The sequence below is a fragment of the Temnothorax americanus genome, unplaced genomic scaffold, assembly GCF_048541705.1.
Source record: "Temnothorax americanus isolate GAGA-0224 unplaced genomic scaffold, ASM4854170v1 Scaffold65, whole genome shotgun sequence".
Classification (NCBI taxonomy): Eukaryota; Metazoa; Arthropoda; class Insecta; order Hymenoptera; family Formicidae; genus Temnothorax; species Temnothorax americanus.
Window position 1 is genome coordinate 438,424 of NW_027509787.1, and position 18,635 is coordinate 457,058.

Here is an 18,635-nt window from a genome sequence, read left to right on the forward strand (position 1 = left end):
TAATGAGCGAACAAATCGTATCGGGAAACCAGGGCCGGATATCGCTCGAATGGCCGGTACCAACGCGGCAATCGGATCGGCCGTTAGCACGCGCGGAGTGTGTGACGTTCACGCCCGCGAAACTCCCTTCGCGGACGAAGTTCTCAAGCGAGCCCCGCAATCTCGATTTGGATACGCGCGACCACACGGTAACGCCAATCCGCCCTCGTCTTAATCCTCCGATTCCGAACGCACGGCGATTCTTATACGCACGACATGAACAATTCTTATCCACCCGACATGACAATTCTCACAGACTCAACATCAACGATTTGCACATGCACGACACAATATATGCAACGCCACGCAATGGCACGCTCGCGAGATTCTTCCTCGAGCAGGCGCGACGATATTTGCCCGCGCACGCGACGCAAAATATCCGCGAGGCTCGCGATGCACTACAAGGTGCCCGGCGCGATCCCTCCCGACACGCACACGGGACTTCCGTACACGACACGCAACAATATACCCAAATACGCAACTCTAAACACAATATGCACCGGAGTGTACCGCCCGCGGCACGCCTCCGTCCACGATTCACAAAACACGCACGGCGATAGCCGCGAATTGACTGCCGATCGTACGCGAGCTTTCGACTAGGGCTTTCAGAAAGGTTTCTGGCTACGATGCGGCCACGCGCCCGCGGTCTCGACAAACCGCCGCGATAATCTTCCCGGCACCCACGACGGCGGGAGCCGGTAGCCAAATACGACACGTAATCAGGCCGATTTACCCGGTAATCTATTCGATATACGCTTCTATTAGCGTCGGGTCGCGACCGAGATCGAGCCCACAATTACTTGGTAGCACCGGAGTGAAGATCTTACAGGTCTCGCTGCTCGCTGCTGCTCGGCGGCGTCGGGGCGCTTGTCCCGGGGTGGCTCCTCGTCAACGGCTCGATCGACAGTGAGGAGTGGTCGGTTCGGCGGGACGCGGGACTACGCCGGGCAGCCGGGCCCCCGCACTTGCGCCCTCAAGTTCGCGGTTCTTCCGCCCCGCCGATTGGTCGTGTGCGTCGCCTTGTTCGCGACGTTGCAGACGATTTTCCGCCATTTTCCCGCGGCCCGTTTGATTTGGCTGCTGGTTGCGCGCCGGCCCCTCGCGGGTTCCCGCTTGGCTGGCCAGGCCGTGGCGGCGCCCCTCGGCCCTCGGGGCGCCGTCGGAGGAAGTGTGCGGGTCGCCCACCCGCGCTGCAGTCGCGGTGGTGCACCCGTGTTTAAGCTGCGGCGGGGCCGTGTTACGCTGTGCGAGACATTCCTGGCGCTTCTCCAGCGGCAGGCCCTGGTAGCCCGCCCGTCGGTCCGATCCCTCCGTCGTATGTCCTCCGAGCGCCCGTTTTTCCCTCTTCGCGACTAACGTCGGTACATTAGGTCGTGATCCTACGCTCCGGCACCACCTGTCATCCTTACGGAATTTAGTTTAAAAGGGTTAGTTAACGCGAGTGGCCCTTCCTCGACTCGAGTCGAGGCGCCATGCCTGACCTTCCCCTCGGCCGAGCTACCGTCTGGGCGGAGGACGCGACAAATGTCACGTCACAGTATATAACTATGTCAGTCAATAAAGAGACAGACGCAAATTGAATCATATATATTTAATTGCCTGCTCATTAAATATAAAGTGCAAACACATAGAAATTGTATGTTTTTCTATATTTAAATGCAATAAGAAGAAATAATTAAACAAGTATCCTTGCATAGGAATATTATGCATGATTTTGACAAAACATCTTTGAGATTTGCGCAATTGAGATATAAAATAAAATTAATAACGATTCTATAAATCTTAGGTATATGTTAATTAATACACTCGAGGACGCAAAACGCGATCATAAAAACAAAGAGGTCGAGGAATACAGACAATTTGCACGTGCGAGCGCATCCGAGTATCAAGATATTATTTACACTGACAAAATAATCGATCAACGCTCCCTTGTGCAGCATAGTTTACTATTTCTTATTTTGGTATAACGCCTACCATAATCGACACAATTACACTATTACTTTTGATTCTTTACAAATACCAAGGATAACCAATTATTGCATTAATCTCAACATTAATGCAGCGTACCTTCGATATACAATAGTTTTAAACTAATTTCTTTCTGTTGAACGCAGCCATTAAATGTAGCATGTTTATACATATAATATTATCGTTCAAATTTTCTTGTATTCTTTCCCGAGCCAGTTTCAGGTGGAGTAATACAATTTTATAATCTCGTAAATTTGAAACATCTGCATTATTCTCAAAATATCTGTGTAAAAAAAACCCTTTATGTCAAGTCCTATTTACTTTCATGTTGTAACGATGCACCCCGTAAGACAAGGCATCGTCCCCGGCTACCACCCGCCGGGAGCCGCCCGACCGACCCTCCGTCGGGCGACCACAGGGCGCGGTGCGCCCACATTTTTTAAAGACTTGAAACGCGCCGTGTGCGCGGGAAATCCGTCGCACCGGTGCTTCCCCGCACGACGCCGACGAGCGCCGAAGCGAGCCGATCCCCGCCGAAGCGAGTCCGCGGGATCGCGCCGCTCCCACCACCGCACCGTCACCTGACGATCGGCCTCCCTCCTGCCAAAGCTCACCGCGCCGAGCGGTATAAAAAGCCGGCGCGCTCGACGAAAAGACACTTTGTCTTTACCACGGCTTTCCGCTATCCCTGACGAAGCTACCTTCCGAATCCTAGGGCCACACGCACAACGAGGTCCAGAGTTCTGGTTCTCGACTGCGGGTTCTCAGAGTGTTCCCGAGTTCCCTGAACACTACCCCGACGGCCACGGCACCGTGGGGTCGAGCGTGCTTGGCCTCGCCGCGAGGGTTCTCGCGACCGTGATCCCGTGATTCCGCCACCCTTCCGTATGGAATATACCGCGTTCCGTATGTAATGTACCGCGTTCCGCTGTTGTCACCGGTGTTAATTCGGTTCATAAACCCTAGCGCTTGCGTCCGGGTACCTGTAGCCGCGGTCCGCATGTATTATACCGCGCCCCGTATGTAAAATACCGCGCTCCGTTACTATCACATGTATTAAGTCGGTTCGTATAGCCGAGCGCCTGCGTCCGGAGACCTGTAACCGCGTTCCGTATATGTACGATACCGCGTCCCGTATGTAATATACCGCGTTCCGTCACTATCACATGTATTAAGCCGGTTCATATAGCCGAGCGCCTGCGTCCTGATACCTGTAGCCGCGTTCCGTCTGTAATATACCGCGTCCCGTATGTAGTATACCGCGTCCCGTTATTATCACATGTATTAACTCGGTTCATATAGCCGAGCGTCTGCGTCCTGATACCTGCGGCCGCGTTCCGTATGTAATATACCGCGTTCCGTTTGTGTGTAATATCGAATCGTGAATAAAGTGCATGTTACTATCCCATGGCAAATTGATTACTGTCTCTGGGCCTCTTATCGAACTCCCGATCTCGTAAACCCGTCCGCGTTCGATAAAGACAGGCCGTTACAATGTATATTTCAATTAATGCTATCTGTATCTCCACATAAAGGCAGTAAATTTATAAACCTTGTACTAGTAAATAAATCTTTATAAAGATAGAATTGTAAACACGTATGATAAATGTAAAAAAATTTGGATAGTACAAGTGTTACTTAAATGGTAAAAATATTATACACCAGTCATTTAGCTTTTATCGTATATAACACATTAAATGTTAAATCTAATTAACGTGCATGAATGTAAAATAAACGCGTTTTATTGTCATTTAAGGTATTGATCAGCGGAATCGGCAGGAAGCATAATATTTTAGTGTTTCTTATATATTAAAAATCTTAATTTTATCATTATAACTAAACATAAATAAACCTCACTAAAAGCTTAGTGGCGAAGAAAATAGAAATTTCCAAGAACAAACAAATCTCTCATAAGCCTAAGATCCTACATGTCTAAACCCACGTTTTACATTATTATCTTCTAAGATAGAAAAATAGAGCACTTGTAGCATAAGTTAAACAATAGATAATAATTGCTTTTTAGCATACACAAGTGTAAAAAATATTTTAACTGTATTGTTATTAAAAAAATATGAAGACGTTATATGCTGCAGCTAAGAGCTACTCCAAGAAACTCTTCAAATCCAATAGTAATCGATCCAGTTTGATCTGTGTCTCTTGTCCTAAATGCCTCTGTAACATACAACATATCTTTCTTAAACAAACATGCTTAAATCATGCTAAATATTATCAAACTGCACGTACAGATGTTTATAGTTAGGCCTCTAATTAGATTAATAAAAGATATCAGAATTATCATAAAATTTTCTTCTTTTTATGTAAACATTTCTAATCTAATTGCCTGTAAACCTCTGTATCTGAACACACAATACTATGAACTGGTCCACAGTAATGGACTGATGACCACGAAGATCGCTCTTTTTTATAAGGAATTGAATGAAGTCCGGACTAAACTTACCTATAGCCCATTTGTGTTAGAGCTGCGTTTAACTCATTCTCTTGTATACTACTTGAATTATCGTGGTCAAAGCCACGAAATACACCGAGCCAAGAATTTATGTTATTGTAAAGAGCTTGGAATTCCATTACGTTTATTATAATGCCATTCTTCTCTTTGTCGAACATACCTGCGGAAAGAAATAGAATTCGTTGATATGTTTACAGCTCGTCGAAGAGAGCTAAAGCTCCGATTCACTAAATGTATGTACAAAACCCGCAAACGTACCAATCATTAACTTGCACGCTGTGTCAAAGAACCTCGCAACAGTGTGCGGCTCATCCAAACGTTAACGCGCGATCGCAATCGCGCGGCAGAAACGCCTCGTGTAAACAGGCTCCTTGATCTCAGTATCAGCTCCCTGCCGTCAATCCCTGCCGTAAATATATATATATATAATAGGATAATTATAAGATAATTACATAAAACAATTACCTTGAATTAATCGTCGCGTCGCGTAAAAAGTTACGGTCGGTTTCGCTCCGCGCGTACTACCGTGTCTCTCGAGAAGATAGGTTAGGTTAACTGATGATGAACTGACTGACAGCGCGCTAAACGAACGCACTGTCTGCACTGCACTGCACTGCGATATTAACGCCGCTAGCCGCCAGTGTCGAAAAAATGAAAGTAACGTTTCTGATTATGACGTCATCATATAAGACGTCGGCGTTAGGAGGAGGAGGAGGAGGAGGAAGTATCTTAATAAAAAATTTTCACATTTGGACTTTGCGTCGCAATATCTCCGCTCGTAGGGCACGTAGCGGAATATTATAAGAGAAACCCCTCCCCCCCCTAATTGGACCCCAAGCTATCGATCAAGCCTACTTAGAACTTGATCCGTTCACTCGTTATCGAAATCTCAACATCTCGAGTACTCGCAACCTGTCGCGTCGCGTAAAAGAGTCACGGTCGGTCTCGCTTCGCGTGTACATGGCGCGAGACACTACCGTGTCTCTTGATAGGAAGACGTGTTGAACAATTAGCGCTTAGCTATTTTATCGGCAGAAAAGTACATGTCGAAAAAAAATCTCGTCTGCAAAAGACACTTCAAACCCGATGACATTGAAAGAGAATACACACACAAAATGCCTGATGGGTCGATTTGTCGCATACAGAAAGGAAAAGCAACACTGAAAACTGGTGCTATCCCTTCGATTTCCCTTGATTGTATGGAAAACACGAATAATGCGTTTCCATTGAAGCAACAATCGTGTGAATCGGGAGAAACGTCGAACTTTTTAAAAAAGCAAAAACTAGACATAGTTTCAACTGTACATTACGATGTTGATGCAAAGGACTGTGAAATGATCGAAAAAGATGTTACGCTACAACCAGCATTGGTGATTGACTGTTCGACGGAATCGGAATCGCCTAATGACATGTGCGCCTGTGCAGTATTACGAGACGACCTCGTACATAATAATAACTTCGAGCACATTCCGTTGCCTACTCTTTTTTAGACTTCGTCCACCGTCAATGGGGTTGGCATCTTCTCCTGCTGGGCAGTAGACTTACGTTCAATCGCAAAGCGAGTCTAGTTCAGCAAGATCTGAGTCTAAAGATAAATAGCAGCTACATAAGTATTAACGTGTGTAATATTTATTTGAATCGAACAGTTTAAAATTACTTACTGAGACATGTCCATCTAGATTTTCATTAATGAAAGACCAGTAAGTGTTACGGGCATGGAGAGGGTAGAGAGTACGCATGACATCGCCCATGTACTGATAGAACTTACGCAGATCCTCCCATGTCAAGGAGCAAGCAATAAACAGCAGTAAGTATTAATCATTTTGGCTGCATTCCATCTGATGTTGTCAGGGGTGGATTAGGATTGTAGTTTGGTTTTAAAAAAATGTTAGAATAGGTTCTTCGCCTCGCCTTTCTGTAATCTTTAAATAACACAAAATGTTCTTTTGGTGGTTTGGTCGAGTTTCTATACGTATTTTTTCCCCTGCCATCGAAATTATAAATTTGTCCCACAAAATTGACAAATAATTTTTAAATTCGCGAATTTTATTTGTGTTGTGGTCGGCCCTTCTTATTCACTGACTCACCGGGAAGTTCCCGAATTTCCATAAGTCTAATCCATCCCTAGATGTTATGACATTAAGGTACAAAGTAACTGACATATTTTTTATGTGTTAGAGCGAAAAATTGTACAGACTACATTCACTGCAAAAATGCACACCTCGTCGGCTTTCAAATTACAAAGTGCGCGTCCTGCAGTCGAAAAATGCGGGAATGTCTGCGGAAGAAAGGAAAAAAATTGCAGCCTTTACAAAAACAACTTGAAAAAACTGTCAGATTACGTAGTTGTAACAAAAACATGAACATGTCGGAATAGGACGCTGAAAATACAGGTACTTTAGACTATTTTCGATGCATGTCTTATAATATAACTTCCTACGCATGATTTATATATATTCTATTGCATGATATATTCTATTGCATGATGTATTCTGTTGTATGATAGAGTAACTCCGGTATTTACGCTACACGGGAATTTACGTGATCGTATACGGACCTTTGATCGCGTAAAGCTGGGTCTAATCAGCCAATTTAAAGAATTATACATGAAATATAGGGGTAAAAAAAACTGAAAAATATAATACAATTTAAAAAATTGCTAATAATAAAGAGATTACCGATTTCTGTCTAAAAAAATCTACGTGATAGCTCTAATTTCCGCAAATTTTGAGATGTCGAGCTTAATTTTATGGCAAAAATGCAAATTTAAAAAAATTTTTTTTTGTTAAGTACAGAGAATAAATATTTCATATTTCTAATTTTTTTATAGTTGTAGACAATATAAAGTTTTTATTGATGTAATTCATTTGCCTTAAACGTAGTAAATAGTACTCGATAAATTAAGTTTTCCTTAGGTGCGGCATATATACCGGAGTTACCCTATACTCTGTTGCATGATAGTGTTACGTCCCTGGTCTTTCATCTTCTGAATATCATCCCTTGAGTGTCATCGTGGAGCTTCATCGTTAAGGGGGTTGTTTATTGACAACCGCCCTGTCGTTGTTTTTGGGCTCCATGACAGATTTGGTCTGGCTGTCGCATCGTGCAGACGTTTTCGAGGCCAATGAGCATTTGCGGATATTATATATATTATATTGCATTGTTCTTTTGTACTGGATTATCATATTAAAACTCAGTACCACCTTAAGAGCTTTTATTTTTTTTGGGCGCGTTCCGGGAGTGTGAGAGTGTGCGAGTGATTCGTGAGAGAACGTCCGGAGGACGTAACATTTTGGGGGCTCGTCCGGGATCGAAGGAACATATCACCGCAACGGAACGAAACATTGAAAATGATGCATTCCCCGAGGATTACTCATTCACAAGCTCTGTCTCGAACGACTGGCAGCGAGGAGTCGAGAGAGCAAACGGGCTTGTTACCGGAAGTCGCAGGAGAACCAGCGGTAACGGAATCCACAGCTCTTCAGACTCTCCTTTTTGAAATGCGGGAGATGCGACAGGAGCAGGTACGCCGAGAGGATGAAATCGCGGCGATGCTGCGTCGTCACGACGAGGAACTTCAAACCTTAAAGGAGATTCATTCCCGACCACAAAATCTACAGCTAAGTCCTTCTATTAATAGAACGTGTGGAAATTCGGGTGCGCACTTAAATGTGGGAGAGAATGGTTTTCGCGCGATATTAGGATTCAAATTAAAACCTGATATTTATGACGGGACAGTATCTCTTCGTGAATTTTTCTCGCAGTTTAATTTAATTGCACGGGCAAATAGTTGGGATGATACGACAAAGACTGTTGCACTTGCTTCGAGTTTGAGAGGAAAAGTGCGTTCAGTATTAGAGACGGTAGAAGACGTGTTCAATTTAAAATTTAATGAATTAAAATCAAAGCTTGAATTACGTTTTGGAGAAGGACACTTATTACAAAATTATTACGTACAATTTACAAATCGGAAACAAAAGTTTGAGGAAGATTTGGCAACATTAGGTTCAGAACTTGATAGATTGGTTCGTTTTGCGTATCCCGAGTGCCCACACGAAATCCGAGATAAAATCGCCTGCGCGCAATTCATTTCGGCGATATATGATAGTTTTGTCAAACAAACTTTACAATTGGAAAATATAACCTCTTTGAGTTTGGCAATTGAAAGGGCAAAAGCAATAAAAATAATTCAAGGGGAGGGTTACGAGAAAAAAAAAGAAAATGTTAATTTTAGGAAAAATTTTTTGAATATAGAAAAGAAGAGCGCGCAGGATAATAAATTAGAAGGCGAACGGGATGAAAAAGATAAGAAAGAAAATAAAGGAAATTGGCCAGGCAGCAAATTTAGCGCCGGCCGAAGGGAACGTTGGACGTGTGGGAAAATCGGACATTTCCGGTACGAATGTCCTACGGAAAAGGGAAACTTGGTTTAGCCGAACTTGCCGGGGAGAGTTTGGCTTCCGTGAACAATTCCTCGGAAATTGTTTTAAATATTAATAGGATTAAGAATAACGATTATTTCATTTACAGGGGAAAAGTTGATAATAAAGTGTGTTCTTTCAAGGTCGACACGGGCTCCGATGTTTCCACAATAAATAGCAAATTTGTTGATAAAGAGAAAAGAAAGATTTGTAAGAATTTTGTTAATTTAAGATATCCCACCGGAGAAAAAGTTTGTGTAGAATTTTGGGCAGAAATTAAAGTTGAACTAGGGAAATACTCGTTAGAAATTCCAATGTTTATTGCAGACATAAATGATGAATGTCTTTTGGGAATAGATTTTCTAAAAATGGTTAATTTAGAAAACACTTTTTAATCGGCTTTTAGAAGTCCAATATTTGAAAAAGAAATAGCTAGAATTGAAGATTTTTTTAAAAAAGTTCCGATCCCCTTGAAAGAACTCTATGAAATGAATTCTCAATATTTAACTGAAGTAAAAAAAGAAAGTTTTGTTGATTTTCTTGATGAATTTGATGATTTATTTTCTGAAAACATTATTGCAGGAAATTGTAATGTTGTAGAACATATTGTGAATGTTCGAGATTCTCCTCCTATATATAAAACAGGTTCCTCGTAGGATTCCGATTCAAATGAGGGAAAAAGTCGATAAGATTTTGGAAGATATGAGTTCACGTGGAGTAATTGAGGAATCACATAGTCCATGGGTTTCTCCTGCTGTCATGGTTAAAAAGAAGGATGGTTCTATAAGGTTCTGTGTTGATTATAGAAAATTAAACGAGGTTAAGGAAGGTTATTAAGGAGGTTATTAAGGATTCTTATCCCCTTCCCCGAATTGATGATATTTTTGACCAGCTAGCAGGTAATTCTTGGTTTCCCACACTTGATCATAAAAGTGGGTATTGGCAAATTAAGATTTGTCCCAAAGACAAAGAGAAAACGGCTTTTTCAATCGGTAAAGGACTTTTGGCAATTTACAACTATGCCCTTTGGTTTGTGTAACGCCCCTGCAACATTTGAACGCCTTATGGAAAAGGTTTTACAAAATTTATTATCAAAGATTTGCCTTGTATATTTGGATGATGTGATAATTTTTGGGAAAAGTTTTATTGAAATAATAAACAATCTTAGAACAGTATTTTTACGATTAAAAGAAGCAAATTTAAAAATAAACCCGAAGAAATGTGTGTTATTTAGTAAAAACGTAAAATATTTGGGTCATGTGATTTCTGCGGAGAGTGTTGTTACGGATCCCGATAAGATTTCCGTTGTCAAAGATTGGCCAATATCTCACACAAAAAAACAATTACGAAGTTTTCTAGGATTTTGTTCTTATTATCGTAAATTTGTTCGAGGATTTTCTTCTTTAGCTAAGCCCCTTTACATGTTAACAGAGGGTCAAACTAAATACGTGTGGGGAGATGAATGTCAGAAAGCTTTTGAAAAGTTAAAGTTTTTATTATGTTCTTCTCCAATTCTTTCTTTTCCAGGAGAAAAGGGAGAATTTTTATTGGATACTGACGCGTCAAATATAGGAATCGGTGCAGTGTTGTCTCAGAAGCAAGATGGAGAAGAGAAAGTATGCTTATTTTAGTCGTATGCTTAATAAAGCCGAACAAAACTATTGTGTTACTCGTCGGGAACTTTTAGCGATAGTGTTGAAATATAGTATACATTTGCCTGTATTCACTTAGGAGACACACTGTAAGTCTCCCCTCTCACAGTATGTACGTGAGTATCACGTGACTGCGAGGGCCACCGAAATATGCGAGGCTCTCGCGTCGAGCACTCCGGCTTGAACCGTTGCTTACGAATTCAAGACGGACAGTCATGTAATAAGGTCGTAAATAAACTCTTTAGTGTTATTAGAAAATAAAGTCCTCTCTGCTAAACCTCAATTTCTTAACATGGTAGCAGAGCGTGGTTGCAGCAAAAGTGTCCCGTAATTCTCACGTGCCCTGTGTATAATATAAAATACCGCGTTAAGTTCGGAAGTGAAAACGAGTCGAAAGCACGAAGGAACGCTTGAGACAAAAGAAGACGGCGTTGGTAAAATCCGAACACGAAGAAACGTTCGAGATTGAACCAGAAGAGAAAATGGCGGGCAAGTGTGAGATTACGATACCAGTGTTCGATGGACAGGAGTATGGTATGTGGAGAAAGAGGATTATTATGTACCTGAAATTCAAGAAATGCGACCTGGTAATAACAAGACAAAAAGTAGCTACAGACGAAGAAGATTGGGACGAAAAAGAATTAAAGGCAATAAACTACATATATAGTGCAATTTCGAACAAGCAGCTAGAATTTGTGTGCAAGGAAGAAACAGCCTACAAAGTAATGAAAAAGTTAGACAGTATGTATTTGAAGGAGTCAACGGCGCTACAGATCGTGTGCAGAAACCGATTGGAAAAAATGAGATTAAACAATTACAGCGATACTGAGACATTTTTCAGTGAGTTCGAGAAGACGGTTAATGATCTAAGGAGCGCGGGTGCAAATATAAGTGAAAAAGAAAAATTAAACTATATGATCAACACGTTGCCAGAGTCATATAGTTATATAGGTGACTTAATCGATACACTAAAAGAGGAAGACCAAACTGCTGAGTACATAAGAAATAAAATCAAGCTAGCTGAAATGAAGAATCAAAAAAATCATAGTGAGAAAACAGCAAACGCATTTACAGCGAACAAGGATGGATGCTACAAATGCGGAAGAAAAGGACATTTCGCACGAGAGTGTCAAGACGGCGGCCAAGAGGGACGCAACGACGGATCGTGGCGAGGTTCAACACGAGGTCGGGGACGAGGCAGAACCGCAAGAGGCTATGGCAGAGGACGCGGCAGAGGACAACGTAGTCAACATGGAGCAAGTACGAGCGAGCAGAGCAGCAAGGACGCGAGCGCTTGGGTAGCGACAACGGCGCACGCAGCACACACCGAAGAAACAAACAGGTTACGTAATTGCGAAATAGAGTGGCTACTTGATAGCGGGTGTTCCGATCACATTGTCAACAATGAAAATTATTTTGAAAAATGTATAGAACTAAAAGAGCCAGTAAATATTTATTTAGGTGATAATAGATCAGTAAAAGCTACCAAGATAGGAAATGTAGTAACGTACTTTAAAGCGTTTGGAAAAGTAAATCAAGTAAATATAAAAAACGTATTTTACGCAAAAGATATGAATGCAAATTTAATAAGCTACGGAAAATTAACTGATAAAAATACTATTATGTCTAAAGGAAAGTTTGCAAAGATTATTGATGAGAATAATAAAGTCGTAGCGGTAGCGGTCAAAGAGAATAAAGTTTATAAAATGAAAAGTAAATTGAAGGAGACTTGTGTAAACAGTGCCGAGCGGAATAACAATATGAGTCAAAAGGAAAGGTGGCACAGAATGTTAGGTCACATAAATTTCGGTTATCTTAATACGCTGAGTAAACAACAGCTACTAGTAGGAATTCCAAACGAGTTTGAGTCGGAATTGATGAAGTGTAAAACTTGTATAGAAAATAAAATGAGAAATTTACCGTTTGAAAATAATAGGCATAGGGCGAAAGATATTTTAGAAATTGTACACACCGATGTATGTGGTCCTTTCAAAACTACCGGGTTTAATGGAGAAAAATATTTCGTTTCATTTATCGATGATTACAGCAAGATTGCCAAAGTTTACTGCATTAAAACTAAAGACGAAGTTTTTGAGTGCTTAATTAGATTTGTTAGGGAATGTGAAAATATAACTGAAAAGAAAGTAAAAACTTTAAGATGCGATAATGGAAAGGAATATTTAAACAATCGTTTCTATACATTTGCAAAAGAACAAGGCATTAGATTAAATAATTGCCCAGCGTACGTACATGAGTTAAACGGTACCGCGGAACGATTTAACAGATCAATAATGGAAATGGCACGCTGCTTACTAACAGAGGCAAATGTACACAAACGATTTTGGCCCGAAATAATTTGCGCGGCGACATACTTGAAAAATAGAACTCTAGCGAACACGATAGAAAGAAAAACACCTTACGAAATATTCTTTAGGAAAAGACCAAATGTAAAAAATTTACGTTTATATGGTAGTAGAGTTTTCGTAAGAATACCCGAACAAAAAAGAGTATTAAAATGGGATAAGAAGGCAGATATAGGAATTTTATTAGGATATAGTGAAGTAGGCTATAGAGTATTAATAAATAATAAAATAGTAGTTACTAGACATGTAGATATTATAGAAAAAGATGTAAAATGCATTGGCATGGACGAATGTGAGAGCGATAATGAAAGCGACGTAAGTATGGATGATGAACAAATTGAGGATGAGGTTTTTGAAAGCGATGATGAATCCGAAAATAAAAAGATAGAAGAAAAAGAAAATGAAAATGAACAAAGAACTCCTCGCAGGTCAACGCGTGAGAGGAAAAATACTGTAAGGTACCCAGAACCGGAAAATTATAGTATTTTTGTAAATTTTAGTAGAGTAGATACGCCTAGTACGTTTGAGGAGGCAATAAGTAGTAACGATAAAAATAATTGGGAAGAAGCAATGGATCAAGAAATAAGATGCATAAGTAAAAACAAAACTTGGAAATTAGTAGGTAGAATAGAGTGTAAAAAGTCTTAGACGTGAAATGGGTGTATACAAGGAAGTCAGATAACCGATATAAAGCTCGATTAGTTGTAAGAGGTTTTCAACAAACTGATGTAATTGATGATATATACTCTCCAGTCGCGAAAAATCAAACAGTAAAAATCTTACTTTCTTATTGTTGCCAAAATAGCTTAATCATTGAACAAATGGACGTAGAGACCGCCTTTTTAAATGGCAAAGTGACCACGGAGGTATATATTAATCAACCTAAAGGGTATGAGGATGGAACAAATAGAGTGTATAAATTATTAAAAGCTCTTTACGGATTGCGAGAATGTCCTAGGGACTGGTATGAGTGTTTCGATGAGTATGTTACGAAATTAGGATTTAAGAAAAGTAATGTAGAACTATGTTTGTATGTCTTTGGAGAAGGTGAAAATATTATTTACCTTTTAATATATGTGGATGATTTATTAATTTGTGGAAGAGATAAAGAGAAAATACAAAAAATAAAGAAGTTATTATCAGATAGATTTAAGATGAAAGATTTAGGCGAAATAAAGGAGTATCTTGGATTAAATATAAATTACAATTATCTAAAAGGGGAACTCACTCTAAGTCAAGAAAAATACATAGAGTCATTAGCTGATAAATATAAAGTTCAAAATAGTAGAATGTACAGTACTCCTATGGAGACAAACTTGAAACTTGAAAAGGCTGAAAGTTGTGAGTCAAGTATAAAGTATAGAAATTTAATAGGTGCTTTGTTATACATTAGTTCAAATACGAGACCAGATATAAGTTTCAGCGTTAATTATCTTAGTAGATATCAAAATAGCTATAGCGAAACGCATTGGAAATATGCATTGCGAATTTTGAAATACCTGTACTCAACAAAAGACTTAACCTTACATTACAAAAAAAATGAAGACTGCGATATTATGGATTGCTATGTTGATGCCGATTGGGCAGGTGATAATATCGATCGAAAATCCACGTCAGGATATGTAATAAAAATGTTTGGAAACGTAGTTGATTGGAAATCTAGAAAACAAAAATGTATAACCAAAGCCTCGACATTTGCAGAGTATGTAGCATTATCTGAAGCAGTGAGCGAGATAAAATATGTAAGAGAATTAGTAAAAATATTCGGCATAAATGTTAGTGAACCAATAAAAGTTTTTGAAGATAACTCAGGAGCAATAAATATTGCTAAAAATGGTAACTTTACGAAAAATTCTAAACACATTGAAATACACTATCATTTTGTACACAACAGTGTAAAAGATAAACTGATTGATGTTTGTAAAATCAGCTCAATTGAAAATGTCGCGGATATTTTTACTAAAGCTTTGTGTAAAGAGAAGTTCAAAAAATACAGAAAGCAATTGAATGTAATTTAAGATAAGTAACTAAAGAATACAGTACAAATGTAAGGAGGCGTGTTGAAATATAGTATACATTTGCCTGTATTCACTTAGGAGACACACTGTAAGTCTCCCCTCTCACAGTATGTACGTGAGTATCACGTGACTGCGAGGGCCACCGAAATATGCGAGGCTCTCGCGTCGAGCACTCCGGCTTGAACCGTTGCTTACGAATTCAAGACGGACAGTCATGTAATAAGGTCGTAAATAAACTCTTTAGTGTTATTAGAAAATAAAGTCCTCTCTGCTAAACCTCAATTTCTTAACAGATAGTATAAATGCTATAAAGTTTTTTCGTCATTATCTTTTGGGACAAAAATTTTTAATCCGAACAGATCATGTTTCGTTACGGTGGCTTTTATCTTTCAGAGATTTGGAAGGTCAATTAGCTCGATGGATGGAAAGATCACAGTAATACGAGTTTGAGATTATCTATCGTAAAGGGATTTCTCACAATAATGCTGATGGATTATCTAGAAGACTTTGTGAATCAAACAATTGTCAATATTGTGCAAAAATGGAAAGGAAAAATTCGGAAGAGAAGGAACAAATAATTTCTCGTATCGTTTTCGAAGGTGAAAATTTGGAAAATTGGCGTGAAATGCAACGACAGGATCCTAGCATTTCATTTATTCTTCGTGCCAAGGAGACAGCAATTTGTCCCCCACGCTCAGAAATAGTCGGAGAAGATATTTCAATTCTAATATATTGGTCGTATTGGGATTCTTTGATTGTGAAAAAAGAAATTCTCTATAAAAAATGGGTAGCTCCAAATTAAAAATCAAGTTTTCTCCAACTTGTGGTTCCTCGAGTACGAATAAAAGAGATATTAGAGGAGACGCATGATTCTCCAGCAGGAGGACATTTCGGAGTCAATAAGACTTTAGGAAAAATTCGAAAACGATTCTTCTGGGCAAGCTGCAAACAAGATGTTGAGGAATGGTGCAAAGCCTGTAAAATCTGTGTTTCAAAGAAAGGTCCTTCAGGAAAAGGGAAATCTCCTCTACAAATTTATAATGTTGGAGCTCCATTAGAAAGAATACAGATGGACATACTTGGTCCTCTTACTTTGACAAGATTCGGAAACAGATATTTGCTTGTTATCGTAGATTGCTTCACTAAATGGGTGGAGGCTTTTCCTATTAAAAATATCAGAGCTAAAACGGTCGCTGAAGTCTTTGTTAATCAATTTATCTCAAGGCATGGAATTCCAAGTGAAGTTCACACCGATCAAAGGAAGAACTTTGAATCACAACTTTTCTCAGAATTAATGAAATTACTCGGGATAAAGAAGACTAGAACCACCGCCCTTCATCCTCAATCTGACGGACAAGTAGAACGTCAGCATCAGACTATTTCAAATTTCTTGGCGAAATACGTGTCAGAGGATCAAAAGGACTGGGATCGGTGGATTCCCATGTTTCTTTTAGCTTGCAGATCTTCAAAGCATGAAACCACTGGCGTGACTCCGGCGGAGTTATATTTTGGTAGGGAACTTAGGTTACCGGTGGATCTTTTACGGGGAAATCCTGAATCTGCTTAAGGAGGACTTTTGGGAAGGAATTTTATAAGAAATTTAAGACTTCCGGGATTGAGTAAGTAGAGAGAGGCACGCCTGTCAAACGGTCAGTGTTTTTGCGAGCTCATCTGCCGTTCCTTCGCCGTGGGGTGACTTTGTTTCAGGTAGTTTGCATGCTCAAATATGCAGGACTGACTGCAGATATAAGTCAACAGTGAAGGAGTCGAACTACGGACGAATTCGAGGATTCTGTGCGGCTGCGTCAATTTGGAGGTTAAGGTTAGAGGCGGAAACAGGCACGGAGAAACCGGAGTCGGAGCAGCACGAAAGCAGGTCGATAAAGAAGAGAGTGACAGGAGGAAAGAGCTGCCGAAGGGATAAGAAGCGAGAAAAGAATTCGGATGGACGAGAAGAAGAAGGAGGACAAGAAAATAGATATTAATCTTAAGAAAGGCGAGAAGGAGAAGAGAACGATAGAAAAAGGTACGGGAAGCAGGCCCACGAGGGCGGAGGAGCTGTCAAAGATAAGGAATAGGACAGGAAGCCAAGGATCAATTACAGAATACGTAAGAAAAAAAGGAAGGGAAAAAGAAAAAGAAATAGCAGAAAAAGCGGAAAAGGAAATTTTGGAAAATTTCAGCAAAGAAAAAAATGTGATAAGATTGCCGCCAAACAAGGTTAAGAGAGAGGAAAAGAAAGAAGGAGATATGGATGTGGAAAGAATGCTGAAAGAGATTTTAGTAAAAATGAATGATTAAGAGAGAGAAAGAAAGAAGGACAAAGAAGAGTTAATGAAAAAGATACACGACCTGTGTGAGGATTACAGAAAGAGAGAACTGCTTTGGGAGGAGCAGAAAGCGAGTTTAGAAAATAGAATAAAACAGCTGGAAGAGAAAGTGGAGAACAGAGGAGATGAAAAGGTAGAAAGCACTGAACTGATGAAGAAGATGAAGGAGATGGAAAGAAACGCCGAATTAGCCGAAAGGAGAAGAAGGAAAAACAACATAATTATAAAAGGAATGAAAGTAGAAAATGGAGGTGAAAGAAAAGAGAAGATGGAGAAATTTCTTGAAGAAGTCACTAAAAAGAAGATGGAAGTGGACGAAGTGCAGGCAATTGGCCGAGGAGAATACAAAATGACGCTAGTAAGATTCAAAATAAATGGGAAGATAAGAAAGAAATAATGGCAAAGAGGAGGGAGATATGAAAGGCAAAAAACATATTTATGGATGACGATCTGACGGCAACAGAGAGGCAGATACAAAAACAGCTATGGAGTATGGTAAAAGCAGAGAGATAAAAGGGGAAGAAAGCAACGGTAAGATATCAAAGAATATGGATAGACAATTGCGAATGAAAATGGAATGAAAGAACCGAAATGCTGGAAAGTAGAGATGTTTTTCGGAAAGAGTAGAGAATAGAGAGGATAGGGAGAGGGAAAGAGATGGAGTGAGAGAGGAGGGAGAAGAAGGAAATAAGGTGGAAAAAGAAAGAGGGTTAAGGATATGCTTTTGGAACGTGGCGGGACTGGCTAATAAATGTGAGGAAACATGGGACTATTTGGAGAATTTTGACATGATAGGACTAGTTGAAACATGGATAGAAGAAGATAAATGGAGAAAGATTAAAAATAAATTGTCTGGTAAATTCATTTGGAATTGTGTACCAGCGAAAAGGGAGCACAGGAAAGGAAGAGCAAAGGGAGGGATAATAACAGCAGTCAACAAGAATTTGAAACTTATAAAGGTTAGGGAGATTAGCGACGAAGTGGTAGAAAGCAGATTAGAGTATAATGGAAACAAATGGAGAATAATCACGTTGTACAGCCAAAAGATGGAGGATACGATGGAAACACTAAGGGAGAGGATACAAGAAGAGGACGAAGAATGGTTGCTAGTAGGAGGTGATTTCAACGCGAGGACGGGAAGCGGAGGAGGACCGATAAATGAGGAGGAAGAGAAAAAAAAGAGAAGTGAGACTAGAAAGTCGGTAGATAAAGTTGTAAATAGAGAAGGACGTACATTAATAGAAAAAATAGAAGAGAGAGGATGGGTTATATTCGGATCACGTCTCGCTGGAGGTGGAGTTGACAGGACCACGAGTGTTGGAGACAGGGAGAAAAGAAAAAGAAATGGAATTAGAGAGAAGCGACTGGACAGAAGAA

General features: G+C 40.1%; 1 long non-coding RNA gene and 1 pseudogene across 2 annotated transcripts in view; one reads left to right on the plus strand and one right to left on the minus strand.

Moving 5' to 3' along the window:
• The window catches only part of LOC143905661 (uncharacterized), a 256,879-nt gene that overhangs the window by 61,303 nt on the left and 176,941 nt on the right, over nucleotides 1-18,635 (plus strand). The gene's annotated exons all lie outside the window — the stretch shown is intronic.
• Nucleotides 3,233-6,149, minus strand: LOC143905671 (peflin-like; annotated as a pseudogene). The gene is made up of 4 exons (XR_013259288.1): nucleotides 6,136-6,149; nucleotides 4,733-4,764; nucleotides 4,349-4,634; nucleotides 3,233-4,179 (listed from the first exon to the last, which is right to left on the minus strand). The product of XR_013259288.1 is annotated as a peflin-like (transcript).